The 7,873-nt window shown below is 45.7% G+C and overlaps 1 long non-coding RNA gene across 1 annotated transcript; it reads left to right on the top strand.

Annotated features, from left to right (window-relative positions):
• The first annotated feature begins 5,919 nt into the window (after nt 1-5,919).
• Nucleotides 5,920-6,657, top strand: LOC119571958. Its single transcript, XR_005228666.1, has 2 exons — nt 5,920-5,994; nt 6,420-6,657. It is a non-coding gene; the product is annotated as an uncharacterized LOC119571958 (long non-coding RNA).
• Nucleotides 6,658-7,873: the final 1,216 nt, after the last annotated feature.

Genomic DNA, 7,873 nt, shown 5'->3' with positions numbered 1-7,873 from the left:
TTTGGGCATTTTCTACATACATTCATGTTAACAAATCAGACAATGAAAGTATTGTTGTTTCATTTCCCATTTTAAAGATATTAAACAAAATGAATTAGATATTATAGAACACACTGATACTTTACTTCAATTTCCATGAAAAAAAGCACAACAAATGCAAATTACAGTATGAACTCGACTTTACAACAAATGCAAAATTACAGTATGACCTCGACTTTACAACAAATGCAAATTACAGTATGACCTCGACTTTACCAATGATAGGTCAGATTTGCTCAATAGCTATGGACTTGGGTGACCATGACAGGAATTTGTCACAAAAAGAGGGGGTTGAGGATGAGTGTTCCCATGTTCCTTGGGGAAATTTCGGGTGACTGGAAGATATTAAAAGACACACCCATACTCCATATGAAAATCATTTCCGGAAATTGAGAAACCGACCTGACACAGTGAGGTACTAGCAATACCTAGGGAAAACCCCGAGTACTACAATACAAAGGGGGAAGAAATTTTCCCGGGGATGGCATGGGTTTTTAAATTTTGGTAAATGAATGGCTTCCAAATAAATAAAATCAATTCAAGTCTCATTTTATACTTTTTTGTGAGGTTGTGAAGCTTTGGACGAATGTGTTAAAAAGGGGCGATGAAACGAGAACTGCTCCCCGGGTTTTTGGGTATCTAAAAATACTAGATCATTTTTTTGGGGCAATTTTCAAGGTCTAAACCCTTGATTTTGTGATGATGTTGCTACCTTTTTGGGCCTGGAGTAATAGTGGCGGCTCTGAGCATTGCAAGAGCAAAGCCCTTGGGCCTAGAGGTTTCGGCCCAAAGACCAAGACTCAAATTTGGGGGGCCTGTTAGAGGAACCCATTAGCGATCCAGTTTGGGGTGAGGAAGTTGAAGTTACAGAGGTTTTACAATCTGGTAGCATAGTCCATATCTCTGGCTGTCAGACCAAGAAGTAAGGACAGATTGGCGGCAACAGAAGCCATGAATTTATTTACAAGAGATTTTAAGACGTCGGTACCCACACAGAAGGACCAAACTACATGTCTCAAGGCCTGATACTGCCGCTTATGAAGCGAAACCTGAACGTATTAGGCCTAGGGGTCTGTCTTTATACCCTTTTAAACAAGTCTCTCGCCCGACAGGGGGACAGTTTGGGAGGACCATGTCCAAACCACGGTTTCACCCTGAGACTGGCAGGGACCTGTACTGTAAATATAGATTTCCAACTAGGTATATGAACACCTAGTCGTTCCCCGTGGATGACCCTGCCCCTCAGGTTGTCTCTTTTGGACAACCCGGGGGAGGAGGCCTGAGGACGATCAGGAGGGCATGGGTTTGGGGAGTCAGTAGGACCTGTCGTGAGGAATTTGAGATGGGGGCCAAGGGCCCGCCCGGAGGCTGCCCCGAGGGCCCTGTGGTTGGAGTGAAGGGTGGATGTGGCATGCGCCCCGGCAGTGTTAGCCCCTTTATGATATGAGTTTTTATAGCGCACAAAAAACGACCCCCCAAAATTCAACATTTAGTGAAATGTATAACTAAGAAAATGCAAAAAGCTCCAAAGACAACAAATTTTTTAGAAGGATGGGGATGAGGGGTTTTAGTAAAGAATGAACATTACCATATCTTTTCAGGAGTTCGCCCCAGGCCCACGGTGAGTGTGTCAGGGGGAGGGATTTAGGAGGTCCGTAATCAAGTTCGAAGACTCTTTGAATGTTGCTCTCATGTTCAAGTAATTCTTTTTTGATTTTTTGTGAAAACAATTTGAAAAAATGCTTGCACAATCATTTTTCTTTCTTTTAAAATTTTGGGTTTAATTATTTTTTTTATATGAAATAAGAATCCCCACGAAATCATTGTGTTCAATTTGGGGATATAAAATCAGCCATAAAATTTTGGCAATTTTTGTCAACAAAATAAAACTTTGGGAAAACTGACAAAATGACCTCAACAAAAAATTGAAGACTAAAATTACTACGATTCACAATGTTTTACCAATACTTTTAAACAAATCAAAGAAAAAAAAGAATTAAACAATAATGTAAAAAAATAATAAAAAATAAATCCAAAATTTAAGGAAAAAGGGTTTAAAGTGAGCTAGTAGGGTATCTTTGATGATGTATGATAAGAAATTTCATTTTTAAAACACTTAATGAACTAAACTCACGGCATGGTATGCACATATGCCACCCCGAGAGGGGAAAAAAACCCCTTTACTTTATTTTTTTCCCAAATTTTTTAAAAACTTTTCTTATACGAAAAAAAATACAAAACATTTAAAATTTCAAAATAATATTTTTTCTGCTTTTTCTCCCAATCCACAACTTTTCATAAAATCTCCTCTCTTCAAACGCACACGACACACACTTCTCTCTTTTTCTCTCTTTTCTCTAGCAGAAATTGGTTATCATCTATTCAGTTGCATAAGAGTATTTTATCGGTTTGTTGTTAAATGTTTGCTTAGATTCTTTAATTAAAATAGCGCAGGGGGCCCCCAGAGGTAGGGTTAGGCCCCGGCGTGTGGACACGCTTGGTTGTCCAAAACCCCTCCCCCCTAGCCCCCCGGGGGTAAGGGGGCGGCTGGGGAGGGGGGGCCTTGCCAGTCCCCCTCCCCCCAAAATGCCCCTTTGGGCAAGTCTCAATAAAGGGAAAATGCTGGGGGGAGGGGTTTGTCCCCCCCAGCAAGAAAAGGGGGGCTGGGGGTCCCGCGGGGAGGGCAAATGTGGGGGTGAGGATTGGACGAGAGTTACTCGTCCCGCCTGCGCCCCGGCAGGCCCCAAAACCCCCCATGAATTGGGGGGGAAACCCCTCGGCCCCCCACAGGGGATAGGCGGCCCCACAGCCTCCCCGACCCCCTTTTTTGGGGGCGGTTGGGGGGGGGCGGCAGGGTGGCATGCCCCCGGAGTGCCCACCCGGGGTTTAACCCTAGGGTGCTTTCCGGGTAGGGTTTGGAACATCCGGCCCTTTGGGCAGGATGAGGGGTTTCTCTGTATCGCAGGAATGAAGGGGACTGGGAGTTGAGGTGGCCCCCTCTCGAGGTGAGAAGACTGGTAGCGGCCGATCAGTGTGGATGGTTACACCTACTACGGGTCGGGCCGCAGCGAGGGTCACCACCCCGGGGTGTAGCCATCCCATCTTCCAGTCGACTTCAGCGCGGAGCGAGGTGACCCCCGGTGATGAGCGTACATGGCTTTGGGGGACTGAAGATGTTTTGGTTTTCTTGTCTTTATTGCTGTATCGCCCCACGATGAATAAAACCCAGGAAAGAGCGTTTACGCCAAACTGATTGGGGCAGACGTTTTGCCCCCGGCGAGACTTTCGCATTTTTCGGGCGATTTCAATACGGTATCCGGCTGTGCCCGAGCGGGCTACAGAGTCTGGGGCCCCCCATGGCTCGGGAGCTGATCCCAGAGCGAAAATTTAGCCCCCTTCTCGGGACTTGCTAGGTCCAGAAATGGGGTCTCTGACTCTGGACCAGTGCTCCAACTCGCATCGCTGGCTTGGCAGCGATAGGGTAAGGGGCCAAGGAGACGACACATTTTGTCAGCACGCGAGGGAGGACCCTTCGAATCCCGGGTTTCCCGGGTGCGAGTTCTGTGGCACCGACCATAGGGCTTGTGGCTCCCCTGGGGGTTTCCATTTTAAAAAATCCCCGCTCCCCAGTGGCTACCCTAAGGTGTTTCACTTGGACAGACTAAGGGAGGGGGAGGTCCCCGGGGGTTCGCCAGGCAGTCTTGACCGATTCTCAAAAAACCAGCAACTGACGGACCCAGTTGCTCTGGGGGGAGTCCTTAAAGGCGAAACACTCGAAGCAGTAGGAGTCCATTGCGTACGCCCAAGGACAAACAAAAACCCTTTCCCCCTGGAGACATTAGAGGCCACTGAAGGGTCGCAAGGCTCGGCTGAATGGGAATCAAGTCTTGCGTCTTTCCCATGGTGCGGGGGCTGGAACTGCTGAGAAGGAAAAGGGAAAACCGTTCTCGGGGAATTTTGCTGGGAGGTCAAAGGCCATTTTTTGGAAAAGACCTTCGCCTGCCTCCCAACCCCTGAAAAAAACTAAAACCCTAAGCCCCCTCAAGTGACGCAGTCCGATCACGGATGAAGGATCATTCAGATCATGTTGGGGTTGTAAACTTTGGGGGTGAGTATTTGAAACATTTGCCCAGGTGGACCCTCCAAAGTTAGTTTGGATGCAAGCGATGTCTCAGTGCCTGTGCGGACCACATCAGCGGGGAAACCCCTCCCCTAACAAAGGGTAGGCTGGCGATTTCCAAGCTGAAGAGTGGAAAGCTGAGGCATTGTGATATCCCTGCTGAATTGCAAAGGGTGGGGTGAACCTAGGTCGGGGCTCAACAGTCTGACTGCCATTTGGCAGTGGTACATTTTCCCCCCGACCTGCGAGGGGCGGGTCATCCCTTCTGGGAAGGGGGAAAGGGGGTCGATGGGGCTGTAGCAAATACCGTGGCATTAACTGCTAGCATACCCGGGAAAGGGTTTTCGTCACATTCTTCTGAAACGGTCCGCAACCCCCTACGAGGCACCCGAGACCCGGGGCAGTTGGGTTTTCTCCCTGGCAAGTCCCCCAATAGACGTAATTTGCGGTTGATAATTGTGGGAAAGCCGCGTGGTTTGGGGGTGGGTTTTCAGTACACGACCTCAAGAAGGCGTTTGACCGGTGCATCGGGAACGCTAGGGGATCCTGAGGCTCGGGGGGAATTTCCCACAAGGGTTATTGGCTGATAGCAAGCCTCTATACTGTACTGAAAGTGCTGAAAATTGGGGGGGGGTATGTCAAACTTCTTCCTGTTTAATTTAGGGGGAGGCAAAGGTGTGCCTTGCACCCCCCACTTTCAACACTTGTATGGGGCTGGATAAGGGCAGAGCTACTAGCCAAAGTCAGTGCGGAGCAACACTAGGGAATATTAAGGTCTAGGGCCTTGATTTCCGCGATGTTTCCATCCTATCTGAGTCCTTGGAGTCAATTGGGCGGTCTTTATGATTTAGCAATGAGGGAAGCCCCTAGGCCCAGAGGTCCTGGACCAAGCCAAGATTCAGGACTTTGGGGGCCCCCTTAGGGGAACCCGTTCAGTCGACCCGCTTTCGGCGAGGCGTTGAAGTCACAGAAAGTTTACATACCTTTGGGAGCGTAGTCCATATCTTGGGTTGTCAGACCAGGAAGTCAGTAGACGATTTGGGCGGGGAACAGGGGGCCATGGGAATCGATCAACAAGAGCGTTTGGAGATGTCGGTACCATGCGAAGAAAACCCGGCGTGTCTTTAAGGCCTGATACTTCCGTTTTTCTCTATGGGAAACGAAACCTGGACCTATCCCGGCCCCTTTGGGGTCTGCCTTTATGCCTTTTTTAAAAAAGTCCCTTTGCCGACTGGGGGACAGTTGGGAGGACCCCGTGTCCAACCGGCGGTTACACCGTGAGACGGGGATGGGGCCTGTTACTTGCATAATCCGGGTCGCCAACTCAGGCTATTTTGGCCACCTAGCTCGCCTCTCTATGGCGACCCCCCCAGGTTGCTCTCTCGAGACAACCCTGGGGGAGGAGACCGGGGGCGTCCTAGGAGATCATGGTTGGGCAGCTGACGAGACCTGTCGCGAGGAACAGAGATAGGTCGTGTCCTGCTGGAGACTCGCCCGAGGGATCCCCGTGGCTGGGGGCGGGAAAGGGGGGATGCGGCCGTGCGCCCCCGGGCGTAGCCCCTTTATATGATGATAATAATAAAAGCACATCTGTGTGATCCAATGTTTTTTCAGATAATGATTTTCAATGGTGGCTGTGGATGGTACACATTTTTGGGCCTGAATGGAGGATGCTGTTTATACCCCCTTACGTCAAAGATTATATGTTGCTTTGATTTCAGATGCAAGGGCAGAAAAAAACAGAAAGTGTCAAAACGGGTATAGAAACTGTTCCAATGATTACAGCTGAAAACACAACAGTTGAGAAAATAGTGATACTTCTGGAACATGTCATGGTATTCTAAGTACTTTCCACACTGTAGATGGAAATAAAGTGACCAAACAGTGCATGAATCAGTTTGAACATTCTCAACATGTCCAAAAACATTCAATAAAACCAATGGTTATTTATTTGCAAGAATGGTTTTGTACTGTCCATGCTGGAAACTGAAAAATAATACCTAGGAATAGGCCTCACACTCACCCTATTTCACAAATGTTTGTCTGTTATAAATTAATCATTCAACCCTCTTTTACTAGCTGGATGTAAATTACTATAAAGCAGAGACATGCATTTTGGAAGCTTCTTATTCACTGATTTTGGTCATGCCTTGCAGATTCATGTAAAGTAAATATCTTGTGGAGCTAATTCTTGAACCAGTTTAGTGACTTTTCCGGTTATAATAATATGATTGAAAGCACTTACTTTCTTCTCTTCCAGTAATTTCCAGTTGATGGTGATGTAGAAGGGGTGATTCTGAACCTCTTTCACATCTCTAGGTCCACCTCCAAGACGTGTGTTTGGGTCCTTATGCAGCAGGCCCCTGAGGAGGTCTCGTGCTTCTTGTGATATTGTACGTGGGAATCTTACCTATTGTTAAAACAGGGAATGAAGTTAAAATATTGCTTGCTTGCTTTGGATGAAAGTATTTCTTAATGCCAATGTAGTAATACATATATTCCTTGTTTTTCTTTGAATTCTTTAACAGTAACTTTGGGTGTCATGTTTGATTTTTATAAATATTCATTGTCATGGTAACAGACCTTTAACCCTTTGCCGATGGGTGGCATGTACGTAAATGCCATGGCATGGCTGGACTATCTGCCAGGGGCTTGTACGTACATGCCATGGTGTATGTATGGACATGCCATGAGTTTTTTTTTGTTACAATCATGGCAAATTATTATTTTTCTGCCACTGAAAATGTGATTAAGTTTTTTTTAACAATTTCTCATTTTTACAAAAAAAAAAAAAAAAAAAAAAAAATACAACAAACCTACAATTTCAACTCCACGATACCACACACTGCTTATTTTATTCAGACTATAGAGCGAATAATGATCAACTATGGAGTCTATATAACAACAAAAATATCCTTCAGTCTTGATTTATCAGGAAATATGGCAATAGAGACCCTTTTGAAATAATGATAACTGAAAATACAACATATGCTCATAGTATTACGAAGAAACAGCAAAGGATGCTGATATTTGGTATGAGCGGTCACGCATGCTAGGGTGATGATATAAGCCCTCAGCAACGGGGCCCGGGCCACTATGAATACTACCCTTCGGGAAAGGGTTAAAGGACCATCCCTAGCAGAGAGGGGGGGGGGGGTTAGCAGGTCATTTGGAGTTAACTGGCCAATGGTTTACATACATGAATGAGGAAACTACAATGACTGTTGGAGCCCATCTCCTGTATTTCTTGGGAAGAACAAGGGCTTAAGCACCAACAGGAAAATGACGTACACAGATAATTATTGCCTGGTACACCTGTATGAACATTTGCTAATTGCAAACTTGCATACATCCTTTGATAATTACACTGCACATAGATTTGAGTTTGTGAATGTCCAAAGAACAATTTTATACCAATATAAGAAAAAATTAATATTAATGACTTATGATAACACTTTTGTGGGTTAGTTCTATTAATGAGGGTCATTCAAAGGTTAACTTTATATGTGTGTGTTTATATACATATACACCTCCTTTGAAATAATAACCACCCAGGGACACCTGCCCCCCCAATTTGGAGTATGGGATATTCAATAGCTTCAGTAGATCTCACAATCCATTTATTTTTATGCATGTGCTTCTATAATTCTTAAAATTGAACCAATATGTTGTATTCATGCCAGGATTATGATTACAATAATTTTGAACTGATAT

Source organism: Penaeus monodon, unplaced genomic scaffold, assembly GCF_015228065.2.
Source record: "Penaeus monodon isolate SGIC_2016 unplaced genomic scaffold, NSTDA_Pmon_1 PmonScaffold_883, whole genome shotgun sequence".
Classification (NCBI taxonomy): domain Eukaryota; kingdom Metazoa; phylum Arthropoda; class Malacostraca; order Decapoda; family Penaeidae; genus Penaeus; species Penaeus monodon.
Note: the sequence above shows the minus strand (reverse complement) of the source record. Positions and strands in the feature narration are given on the sequence as shown.